A 12,558-nucleotide genomic window follows, 5' to 3' on the forward strand; every position below is an offset into this window, starting at 1 on the left:
CTCAAGGAATTAAACACTGCCTTTAGTTTAGTTTTTTTGTGAAAAGTTCCTTGAAGCACCTTGAAGACCACAGCAGTGTCCCAAACACCTTTATATTCCATAATATATGGGAATGCTTCCTTGCGCATAATCTCATGGTCAATAGATATTCATGAAATAAACTGATGACAAATTTAACAGAAAAAAATGAATAAAATTGAAAAAGGGAATGAGTGAATTGAAAAGGATTTTCTTTACTGTCTCATATTACTCTAGCATTAACTTGCATTAGTTATATTTACTGTCTATCTCGTAAGAATGTGGTGAGAAAGGCGTGCAAAAATTCCCCAAAAGATTTCTACAAAATTTAGACATGAGAGAAAGAAAGACAGTTGGTGAGCAAGAAGGGGAATCGTTTGAAATTTTTTTGATTAGGAATCTAAAGTATAGTCTTATGACACTGATATGTAGATTGATATTTTTATTTTTTTAAGTTGTCAATTAAAAACATTTTCTCTTGCTTCTCAGCCTTTTGGCTAAGATCAAGTGTAGTATCTGTTCTTATCAGTTTAAAAACTAATTTTCTGGATTCAAGTGTAGAGTTTAGAAGAGCAGATATCAACATTTTGATGCATTTTAGAAGCACAAGGGGAGCTTTTAAAATCTCCTGACGTTCAGACTCCACCCTCAGCATTTCCGATTCCATTTGTCTAGGGTTTAGCCCAGGCATCAGTAGGTTTTTAGAGTTCCCTAGGTGATTCTAATGTGCAGTCATCACTGCTTGAGGAATGGTTCTTTACATCGAGACAGCACATTTATTGCCAAAGAGCCAGTGAGGAAGGAATGAAAAAATTCCCAGCTAAAAAAGAGAATTAGGGGCGTTAGTTTTTTCCATTTCTGGCAAAGTAGAGCATGTGTGCACCATGGAGAAGAGGAGTGGATTTTCCAACAGCTACAGGTCCTCAGAAAGCTGGTCCTTACTCAGAGCTGGAAGAAGAACAGGTCAGCTGCAACCATGCAGGAATCACATCGACAGTTTGGTGCAAACCCAATTGCTTCAGGCTGTCCCAAGGATAGGCCATGAGCCTAGGCTGCTCAATCACATCAGGAGTTACTAGGAGAGCAGGGATGAAGGGTTTGCAGGCAAAAATACCAACAAACCTTAAAAAATACATAACTAGAACATTCACATAATGTATGTACAATATGGAGCTGGCACCTGCTTTATGGAAGGATAAGAAGCAGAATACATCTGTGAAGTTTCTGTCTAACAATCAAAGAACATCAGTGCTCCTCAACCCTTTCATTCACTTCATGACAATAATGAATAGTAACATAGTTGTCCGTATACTAAAAGAGATGATGAGAAGGCATCATTATAATTTACTTTTCTTTTGAACCCCAGTGGGTTTTTTATACCCCTCAGTTATATCATTGGCCCCTGCAAGTATTGCTCCCTTATTCTAGTCTCATTATGTTCTGATCTGCTCCTCCTCCATTGTCAAGCACTCTATTCCATTTAATATGTATTTTTGTGTGTGTATGTGTTCTTATAAAATGTGCTGTGTTGTTTTAATTTTTGTAAATGGCATTGTTATATATCAAATTCTATTCCTTTACTTTGTCTTTGGAATATACTGTTTTTAAAGCCCTATCCATATGTTCTGTGTATTTATTTTTTTATTCTCACCCAAGGACAGGCCAATTGATTTTAGAGAGAAGGGAAGGGAGAGAGAGAGAGAGAGATGGAGAGAAGCATTGATGTCAGAGAGAAGCACAGATCGGTTGCCTCTCACACACCCCATCCAGGAACAAAACCCAAAACTTAGGTATGTGCCCTGAAGAGGAATCAAACCTGTGATATAAACTTTTAGTTTTGGGGACAATGTTCCAACCAGTTGAGCTACACCAGCAAGGGCTGTTTTGAGTATTTTTAATCCATTGATCCAGGGAACTCATGTACACCTTTCACGACCCACTCTCCCAATGCTGGGTGCACAGGTTGCTGCCAATACCCTGTCACCATGAAAGAGTATTCTTTTTCTGCACTTGCGGAAAATTCCTTTACTGTCATCAACTAGAATTCTTTAAGTATACTTCTTTAAGTCTAACCATCTCTTCTTTTGAGTGTATTGTCAAATCTATTGTTAAAAATACAAATGTTAAATCATAATGTAGTGGATTTCCAATACAGTTGCATTTTTTATATTAAGTATTGTATTATTACAAAATAATAATGAATCTTTTCCTCAAGCATACTCTCTGATATACTTGTCATTCTATTATTGTCAATAATTCCATTGCAGGACTTATTATAACACTACTAAGCTTATCCAGCAAACTTCATTTTATCTCATTTTTTGAAGATTGAAGTTTTGCTGAGTCCTTAATTTTATGAGTACATGATAATATATATTTTCACACAGCCCTTAGAATTTTCCTGTCCCAAGTAAAAGTCACAATTTTAAACTTCTTTGGCCTTGGATGCCTGACGCTTGCCCCCGTTTTCCAAACTGTAACAGATCAGGTCTTTTGCAGTTTGGGAGTCCACCATTGGGAAAGGCAACAGGTAATTGGTTTCTTCTCTTACTTTGCAGTTTGGCTTCTACCCTTCTTCCCCCATCTTGTTGGCTATGGTTTCAGATCCCTCTCTGAAATGAGGTTGGAGGAAAGGAAAGAAGTGGTAGGAAAATTTTGCCTTGCATGCTACTGCCAGAGTTGCATTTCTCTCTGGATCTAGCAAATGTTTAAAGCTGGATTTTTCTCATTTGCAGCTCCCTTGTTGTGGGTTAAATACTTTCCTTCTGCTCAAAATTAAGATCTTGCCTCATCCCCTGAGCACCTGGTGATTCAGTTGCAGACTCTTTTTGCTGAGTGCCTCTTGTCCCAGTGATCTATGTCAGGTTCTCTGGTTTGCTCTGGCATAAGACCTGCACCTGATCTTGGAGTTCCACACATGCATCTCTTCCCTGACCAAGTCTGGAAATGCTGACCCAATTTAATGCTGCAGAAATCTCTCAGACTTGCTTTCCTGAAGTTGCAAGTGACCAGCTCAGCAGCCATGTCTCATATTGTCCAGATAGAAGGCAAAGGCCAGCCTCTATGTCTCCTATACTACAAGGAACACACATCTCTGCTACCCCTGATGCCCCTTTATGGACTTCAGGATAGTTTAGACAATCTCACCATTTGGGAGTGAGATTTCCACTTGGAAAGAAAATGAAATGCAAAAAACATTAGCAATTCTCTCCATTACCCCTCAAATATTCTTTTAGTCTCCACTCTTAGTTCTTTTGTGCACTTGGTATAGGTAAAGAATTGGGAAGTCATCCAACTGGCTTTCTGTCTTATAGGTCTGCTTTAGAATTCACTCTGGCATTTGGTGTCCGGAGTCTCAGGGTATTAGCTGAATGTGCTCTTGTAACATTCTGTTGTAGGTATATTATGCTACCCCTGCTGAGAGGCGGGTTGACAACTTTTGAGGAAAATGACTACTTTGAAGACTGTCGTCCAGCTAGTGTATGATTGTCTGCTGGCAAAGCCCCCACCTGAGGTCTTTCTCTCAACAGCACACTTTTTTTGATGTCAACATTAAAAACTAAGTGTATCTCAACTTCTCTTAGTAGCCATGTGTAGCTATCTTTATTCTAAACTCAATTCATCCCTTTGGAGGCAAATTCTATTTTTTACCAGTTTACAGGAAGGACAGAAGGGCCAGGGTGAGGTTTCACAGGAGCACCAGCCTGGGCCTTCACCAGAACTGAAGACAGCAGAGGCAGAGACACCTGGCAACAAAGGGATGCCAAAGTGGAGCCATGGGCACAGGCAAGATCCAGTTGGAAACCACAAGCTCCTAAATGTTGAGAAAGAGCATTGCCAGACTATTGGGAAATAATTGTCAGATTTGGGACACACTGAAGTTGGAATATGAAGCAGAGAAGAGAATCTGCAACCAAGGTTTGGAAATTAAAAATAATAAAAAGAAGAATGGCATTTCTTTATTTGTGTGAATTATCTGGAAATTTAAAATAATATAAGAATTATCTTAGTATATTTTCACCTATTTTGATCAGTTTCTTAGCTGCACCTGTGTCTAATACTAGTCCATGTTATTTCTGTAAAGAATTTTATTTGGTATTATTATTAATTTTTTGTCCAAAAATTGCTTACAAACTTCTTCATATTTTACAGTTAACACTTTTGAGAACTTTTTGAATCCTTCCACTGACTTTCTCGGTAGATAGTGTTTTTTCAAATTGAGAAAATGCTCTCTCCATGGGACCTAAGGCACTTGATAAGCTCCAAGCAAATTTGATAAATGCTGAGTACTCTCAATTCCAGTTATTTTAGTATAGAAATGTGGAAATATTTTTAGTTACTTTGGTATTAAAATATGTAAATGTTTCCAGGCATTGTGTTTTGTCCCTGCCCCCACCTCTCACAGCCTTGTCTACACTCTGAGCCCCAAGACTATCAAATCTAATCTCACCAGACCCTTTATATGTCAGTGTGACTCAGGCACAGAACTCTTCTGGAATCTGACCTCCATAATTCCCTACACATTCTTTTATCTCATTTTAATTCTCATTTTTTCAACCTCCTCAGACCACTTCCATGTTCTCTTTAGAACAGCACTGTGCAAGAGAATGATAATGAAGCCATATATATAATTTCAAATTTTCTAGTATCCACATTAAAAAAGTTAAAAGAAAGATAAAATTGCTTTTAATATATTTTAGTTGATATATCTGAAATATTATTTCAATACATAATCAGTATATAAATTATTGAAATGTTTTATATTCTTTTTTGTACTAAGTCCTCAAAGTCCAATGTGTATTTTACCCTTACAACACATCTTAAGTGCTCAATAACCATATGTGGCTAGTGGATACCCTACTGAACACAACAGAGCAACCCTAGAATATTGATGCTCAAAGTGTTGTCCACAGACCAGGAGCAGCATCACCTGAGACTTTATTAGGAATACAGAATCCCCAGTTTGGCCAAGATTTCCTGAACTGGAATCTGTATTTAAGAAGACTCCAGGTGATATGGCTCCACATTAAAGTTTGAGAAACTCTGGTCTGGGAGACACAGTCAGTCCTCAGTAAAACCCCCATACCCTTTACTCATCACTTGGCCTTACGGAAATTTGGCCTTGACCTGTGGGCACTGCCTGCCCTGCATCTCTCTCAGATGGTATCTGTTTTCTCTGCTGCAACTTTGTACCAGTGGGCATATAGGTGGGGTGGATTTCTCCTTCCTACCTCCCTAACCACTCAGAGCTTTGAATCTGATGTTGGCAAAATATATCATCCAAGTGCTCTCATTGTTTCTGCTGCTGACTGAACCCCCAGAACACTCCTCCTCATTCTTGTTTCTCTGTATCACTCCTACATGACTTAATGATTTTTTATCCAATGATACATTTAATGCCCTAGCTCCTTCAGTTCCCTCTTCTCCAAAGAGCTGAGCTTGTCTTCCATTCTTCCTCAAACACCTGTTCCCATGATTAAACCTTATTGTACTTTCTCATCACAAACAAAAACAAAACCAAAACCAAAAACTGCTTTTGCACCATAAGCTCAATTTCAAGCACCCCCTCTCCAGCCACTGTTTCCTATTTTTGTTCTCTCCTCCTCTTGCACTCCAACAGCCCTTCTACCTCACCAGGACCAACACTACATTCACTGTCCCTCATGTGATGACTTCTTTCCTTGTCCCAGTTAATTCCATGGCTCAGCAGCAGCAGCACATTCTTCCACACAAACCCTTCCACTCTAGACTGGTCATATCTTTTTGCCAAAATAACAGTCCTTGTAAAATGCAATGCTCCACCTAGGCCATGCAGTTGAACGTGACCCAGGAAAAACACATAACTGCTGACTGGCCTTATTTTGAATACAGGATAACCAATGAGTGATCCTTTAGTGCTGCCAGGCAATTTCCCTAGTCAATTCACTTTCCTCCTTTCCTGAATGAGTCTCTCACACCTTCTTCTCAAGTTTCCAACACCCTTCCCCCATCCCCAGTCTTAACCAATGGCCTTACTTTCTATTTAATTGAGGAAATGGAAGCAAAAAGAAGAGAATTCCACAAGTCCCACTGCCACAAACAATTTCTATCAATCTGTGTGTACATCCTGTGTCCTGTTATAAAGGCTAGTTGTCTGGGATCTGAGCTAAGGCTGGCCTATGCCTGTCTGCTCGCTGGGTGTCATTTCTCTTGTCTACTCAGGGACACCACCGTAGCAGACTTTCCTTCTCTCCCTACATCACTAGTTTGCTCCTTCCTAAGTGGATCATTCCTACACACTACAAATTTGCTACTATTTTACATCACCCTCTGTCTCCTAGTCTTTACTCCATTTCTCTCCTTCTCTTTATAGGAAAACTCCTAAAAAACTCCTACCTTTACTGTTTTCAATGCCTATCCTCCTTGTTTTTTCTTTAACTCACTTTAAGCACCAATCCACAGAAACTGTTTATGTCAAGGTCACTATTCACTACCTTGTTACTAAATCCAATGGCCAGTTCTCAGTATTTATTTTATTCAAACAATTAGGAGCAGTAGATGGTTGAACACTCTTTCCTTAAAATACTTTATTTTCTTGGCTTCCAGGACACCACACTGTCCTGATGTTTTCCTGTTGGCTGTTCCTCATTTCTCCAACCTGTTAACATTGGAAAACCTCAGATTTCAGCCTTCACACAACTCTTTTCTATCTATACTTATTCTTTTTTTTTAATGTCATATCTATACTGACTGACTATTCTCATCTTGTACTTCCAGCCAATTCCTCTCTCCTGAACCCCAGACTTAAATATCTTACACCTTGCTCAAAGCTCTATTCAGATGTCTAAAGGACATCTCAAAATTAATATGTTCAAAACCAATTTTTTTACTTTAAAATATTTATTTTTTTATTTTTTTATTTTTTCAAATACATTTGTCTCTGCCTTCCCCCCACCACTTTCCCTTTCCCCCCCTCCCTCTCTCCCACCCAAACTTGTTCCCTCCCACAGTCTTCTCCAGCTCAATTAATAGCAAGTTGATTCTTTCAGTTGCTCAAGCCAAAGCCTCGAGGTGATCTTTGACTTCTTTCTTTCTCCCCTTCTTATTTCTAATCCTTTAAAATTTTTTTTCCTTTACCATTTACTCTTCTTATGACAGCCAAACATGCTGTCAACTCAGAGCTTTCGCCTTTGTTTTCCCTTTTCCTTGAGCACTTTCAATCCAGATACCCTTATGGCCTACTCCCTTACATCTTTTAAATTCTGTTAAAATGTAACCTTCACAGTGAGACCTTCCCTAACTGAAAAAAATTGAGAATCGTAGCCTTCTACCCTAACTTCCTGATATCCTCTATCCTTTTCTCTGCTCAATTTTTCTTATTGTTATCTAACATATTGTTTTACTTATTTGAATTATTTACTTTCTAAGTCCTATCAATACTGCAACATCCCCTGAACTGTCTCTTAGGCTTTCAATCTTGAATTCGTTTTGTAACCAAAGGAGTATGCTATGAAAAAGGTAAATCTGACAATTATTGTTCCACATCCTAAAACTCTTCAGTGACAGCTGATAGCTTGACACAGTTGTCCTGTTGTGGCATAAGACCAAGATAGGTTTGGTACTGACCTCTAGAAAAACATATAGAAATAAATGGGCTATGTAGCAGATAATGTTGGTTTTCTACTTATATCCCTATGCTCCACATATTTCAATTCCTTCTATTTTTGAAAAATAGTCCACATTCCCAAACATACTAGCAGTCTTCCTATAAAGACTGAGAGAAATTGGAGCATGAACACCCACACTCACTTGCCCTGGTGAAATAACTATGAGTGGTTATTCCATATTATTTCCAAGTTTTCCTACATTATTAGGCTCAGTCACACACAGCAGTAGTTAGCTTGTTAACACACCTTTTATTTGGTTGCCTTCCATTCTTTGTATTATTTTTTCACTCCCTTACTGGTGCTTCCTGCACCTCCCAAATAAAATACTTGCATTCAAATTCTGTTTCAATATTTGCTTAAGGGAGAACCTTAACGGAAACAGGACGTTGGGAGTGTCATTACAACCAGGTATCAGGAGGCCACATAGCTAAATGCCTTGCAAACCACAGGAGAGCACAATCCATGATGAATTGTTCCTCCCAAAATGTCAATAATACATCTGCCTCTTTATTATGGCAAATAAGACCTATCACTATCTATTTTCAATTTCCCTCTCCAGTCTCATTTCAAACTTGGTTTGTTAGGTTTAATTCTTTGTTTTGCTTTTGATGTCATTTTTATTTGTTTGTTTTTAGATCCTAATTCTGTCATTCCAGATTAAAGTCAGAGTGGTGCAAAGAATAAAAAATCACTTACACTTACCTAGTATAATTTCTAGATTCATTCTTGAGAATGACCCTACAGGTCTACCCTGGTAATTCATATGGGGTATCTGAAGGAATCTACACATCTAGGGATCCTTAAAGAAGCCATTGAGTCTAGCAAAGTCTCTTAATGAGGCTTTCATAGTTGCTCTAGAATGAAATGCAATTTACCTAGTTTTACACAACATAGGTTTTCAAACGGCAGAAAAGTTTCACCATCAAGTTCATCATTATTGTAGAGTTACAGCCAATTACTGATTCGCTAAATCAAATCATGTTATTCCTCACTAATGCTTCCTTTTATTTCACTTACTTTCACTGCTGGAAGGAGAGGTGATAGAATGGTGCCCATGGCTTTTTTTCCACCAAACTTTATGATCTTTTAATACCTCCTATGTCAGAATGACTGAGATTTTTCCTGTCTTGACTTATGATAAGCATAGAGTAAGACTTAGAGTGATGGAGAGCACCTTGAGTTTTACCTAGTTCCATTTCCTTGTTTCCTGTTAACTCTTCAGGAAAGAGAGTTGCCTTACTCCTCGTCAAAGATCTGTAATGATTCATATGAAGCTACTTACTTTAGTATTTCACTCTTGCAGCTAACCCAGCATTAACACTACTTATTACAGTGCCTGGTATGTAGTAGGCACTTCCAAATATTTTCTGAGTAAAGGTTGAATAAATAAAATATTCAATCAAAGTTTAAATTTAGGTTCCTTTTTTTCAAAAATTATAAGTATATTTTATTGATTATGCTATTACAGTTGTACCATTTTTCTCTCCCCTTTATCCCCTTCCACCCTAAACCCCTCCTCTCATCAGCATTCCTCCTCCTCAGTTCATGTTCATGGGTCGTACATATAAGTTCTTTGGTTTCTCCATTTCCTACACTTTTCATAACCTCCTCCTGTCTATTTTGTGCCCACCAATTATGCTTCTTATTGCCTGTACCTTTTCCCCCATTTGCCCTCTTCCCTGCTGATAACTCTCCATGTGATCTCCATTTCTGTGATTCTGTTCTTGTTCTAGTGGTTTGCTGAGTTTTTGTTTTTGTTTTAGGTTCAGTTGTTAATAGTGGTGAGTTTGTTGTCATTTTACTGTTCAGAGTTTTGATCTTCTTTTTCTTAGATAAGTCCCTTTAACATTTCATATACTAAGGGCTTGGTGAAGATGAACTCCTTTAACCTTCCCTTATCTGGAAAGCACTTTATCTGCCCTTCCATTTTAAATGATAGCTTTGCTGTATAGAGTAATCTTGGATGTAGGTCCTTGCCTTTCATGACTTTGAATACTTCTTGTCAGCCCCTTCTTGCCTAAGGTTTCTTTTGAGAAATCAGCTGATAGTCTTACGGGAACTCCTTCATAGGTAACTGTCATCTTTTCTCTTATTGCTTTTCAGATTCTCTCCTTATCTTTAATCTTGGGTAGTGTAATTATGATGTGCTTCCTTGAGTCCAACTTCCTTGGGATTCTCTGAGTTTCTTGGACTTCTTAGAAGTTTATTTTCTTTGCCAGATTGGGGAAGTTCTCCTTCATTATTTTTTCAAATGTTTTCCATTTCCTTCCTCTTCTCCTTCTGGCACCCATATGATTTGGACGTTGAAATGTTTAAAGTTGTCCCAGAGGTTCCCAAGGCTCTCCTCATTTTTTTTCAATTCTTGTTTCTTCATTCTGTTGCAATTGTATGTTTATTTCTTCCTTCTCTTCCAAATCATTGATTTGAGCCTCAGTTTCCTTCCCTTCACTGTTGGTTCCTTGTATTTTTCCCCTTATTTCACTTTGTAGAGTCTTCACTTTTTTCTCTATTTTGCATCTGTACCCAACAATTTCTGTGAGCATCCTGATTACCAGTGTTTTGAACAGTGAATCTGCTAGGTTGGCTATCTCTTCATCGTTTAGTTCTATTTTTGGAGTTTTGATCTGTTCTTTTATTTGGGCCATATATCTTTGTCTCAGCATTCCTGTTAGGTTGTAAGGGGCAAAGCCTTAGGTGTTCGTCAAGGTGGGGCAAACCGCTTCACTGTGTTGGTGGTGCTGTATGTGGGGGAGAGGTCAGAGAGGGGAAAATGGCACTTGCTCCACTCTTGCCCCACTTTCAGGCAATTCTCCAACCACCCACAAGCAAATTGGGCCCTCTTGGTGCTGATTCCCGAGTGGATGGATTTGGGTATGTTCTAGGACCCCGTGGATCTCTCCAACGAACACCCCTGTGGGGCTTGGAGTTTCTCCCTCTCCCACAACTGCCACAGGTTTTTACAGCCAGAGATTTTGAGGCTTTCTCTTCCCATGCTTGGAACCCTGGGTTGGGTGGTCATCTTGCTTCCCTGGTGTTCCTTCCAGCTTATCCACATGTGAATGTGGAACAGCCTCGTCTGCCAACTGCTGTCTCACCTGCCCAATCTTCCCGCCGCTGCCTTGTTGTGAGTCCTCTTTGCTCCAGCTGCCCATCTGTGCCCCTCCTACTAGTCTGGATGAATGTTTCTTCTTTAACTCCTTGATTGTTGGACTTCGATTTTTTGGCAGCTCTGGTTGTATTTTGTCTTTAAATTTGTTGTTTCTTTCTTTGGTTGTGCAAGGAAGAAAAGCGTGAATACCTATGACTCCATCTTGGATGGAAGTCCTAAATTTAGGTCCCTTTTATCTTTCTTGGATTTCAGCAAGAAAAAATGGTTCAGCATTTTGGTGAAAGCCCTTTATCAGGTTTGAAGATAACATTAACTAAAGTAGTCTTTTCTCTTGACAAGATGACTTTTTAAAAATTTTAATGAGAGGAAAATCAAGATGACAGAGGAGTGAGTGGAAGTCACACTGACCTCCTCCCAGGACCAATCTGGAATTACAACTAAATTGTGCAGAAATCATCTGGAACAAACAACTGAACAATAGCAAGAGAGGAGTCTTATAACCTTGGACAGACAGAAGAATCAGCTTTAGCACAACCTAACTGGTAAGGAGTGTGGTAGAGACTGGAGAAGGTGGGCAGGGCACTCACAGGCAGCAGCACCCAGAAGGATATTGAAACAGCCACTTGGATCCCCCCCACCACCGAGAAGAGCAGGGTCTAAACCATAAGGGGATCCCCAGTCTACAGCACCAGAGCCCAAGAAGTAGACGGGTAATAGTCAGCTGCAAAAAGCGGCAGGGTTGCTGTCTGCCAGAGATGGGCAGCTGGAGATGCAAAGAGCTTTTTAAAGGGCCAATGCATAAATTTTTATTTGCAGCCACTCACCCTGTGCTCTGGCAAAGACAGGGGCAGAGTGGGCTAGAGACACCTGAGGAGAGACTGGGGAAGGAGGTTTTGGGGCTAGAACTGAGAGAGTAGGCGGTGGGATCCCAGTGCTGACTCATCCCCCATACAGCAGCAGCCATCTTGCTCATGCTGACCACTCTCCTGAGTTGCAACAGCATGAGAGGACACAGTAGCCCTGTCCCCAGGAGGGACTTAGCCCTGGCCCAGTAATGCTAAAGCCTGATTGCTGAGTACAGAGAGGCAGCCACAGATAGTAGATCCCTGGGTAAAGGGGGCGCAGAGTAGTCTAGAGACACGAGGAAAGACTGGAGACAGAGGCTTTGGGGAGAGAACTGAGAGAGTAGCTGGCGGGATCCCAGTGGTGACTCCTACCCCATATAGCAGCAGCCACCTGGCTCAGGCAGACCTGTCCCCTGAGTGACAGCAGCATGAGAGGACCCAATAGCCCCGCCCACAGGATGGACTCTGCCCACCCTGTGGTGCTTAAGCCAGCCTGCTGAGTGCAGAGTAACTATATTAGCAGCTGAAGGAGCCATCTACAGACAGTAGATTCCTAGAATTTTCAAACAGACTACCTGAGGTCAGACGGGGTAGACGTCTGACATCATCAGAGGCAGATCCAGAAAGAAAAAAACAGCAATCTCCTACTATAGAAGTTCACACCACAGAGTCAGGAAATCAAGACAGTTCAATTTAAGAAGTAGAAGCAAAAAAGAAGAGTCTCACAAATAATGGGAAGACACAGAAATACTCCCCAGTAGAAGGGAAAGGAGGAATCCCCACAAAGAGAACTAAATGAAATAGAGGCAAGGAAACTATCAGATGCTGAGTTCAAAACAATGGTTCTAAGGAAGCTCAATGAGCTCAGAGAGAATTACCAAAAACTACAAGGAAACCACAAGGAACTTACTGCAAGCTATATCAGCATGAAAAGGGACAT

The 12,558-nt window shown here is 40.0% G+C and overlaps 1 pseudogene; it reads left to right on the forward strand.

Moving 5' to 3' along the window:
• Positions 1 to 495: 495 nt before the first annotated feature.
• LOC129085799 (uncharacterized) lies at positions 496 to 702 on the forward strand (annotated as a pseudogene).
• Positions 703 to 12,558: the final 11,856 nt, after the last annotated feature.

This window comes from Pteronotus mesoamericanus, unplaced genomic scaffold (assembly GCF_021234165.1).
Source record: "Pteronotus mesoamericanus isolate MK-2021 breed Mesoamerican mustached bat unplaced genomic scaffold, CSHL_Meso_final scaffold_31, whole genome shotgun sequence".
Taxonomy (NCBI): domain Eukaryota; kingdom Metazoa; phylum Chordata; class Mammalia; order Chiroptera; family Mormoopidae; genus Pteronotus; species Pteronotus mesoamericanus.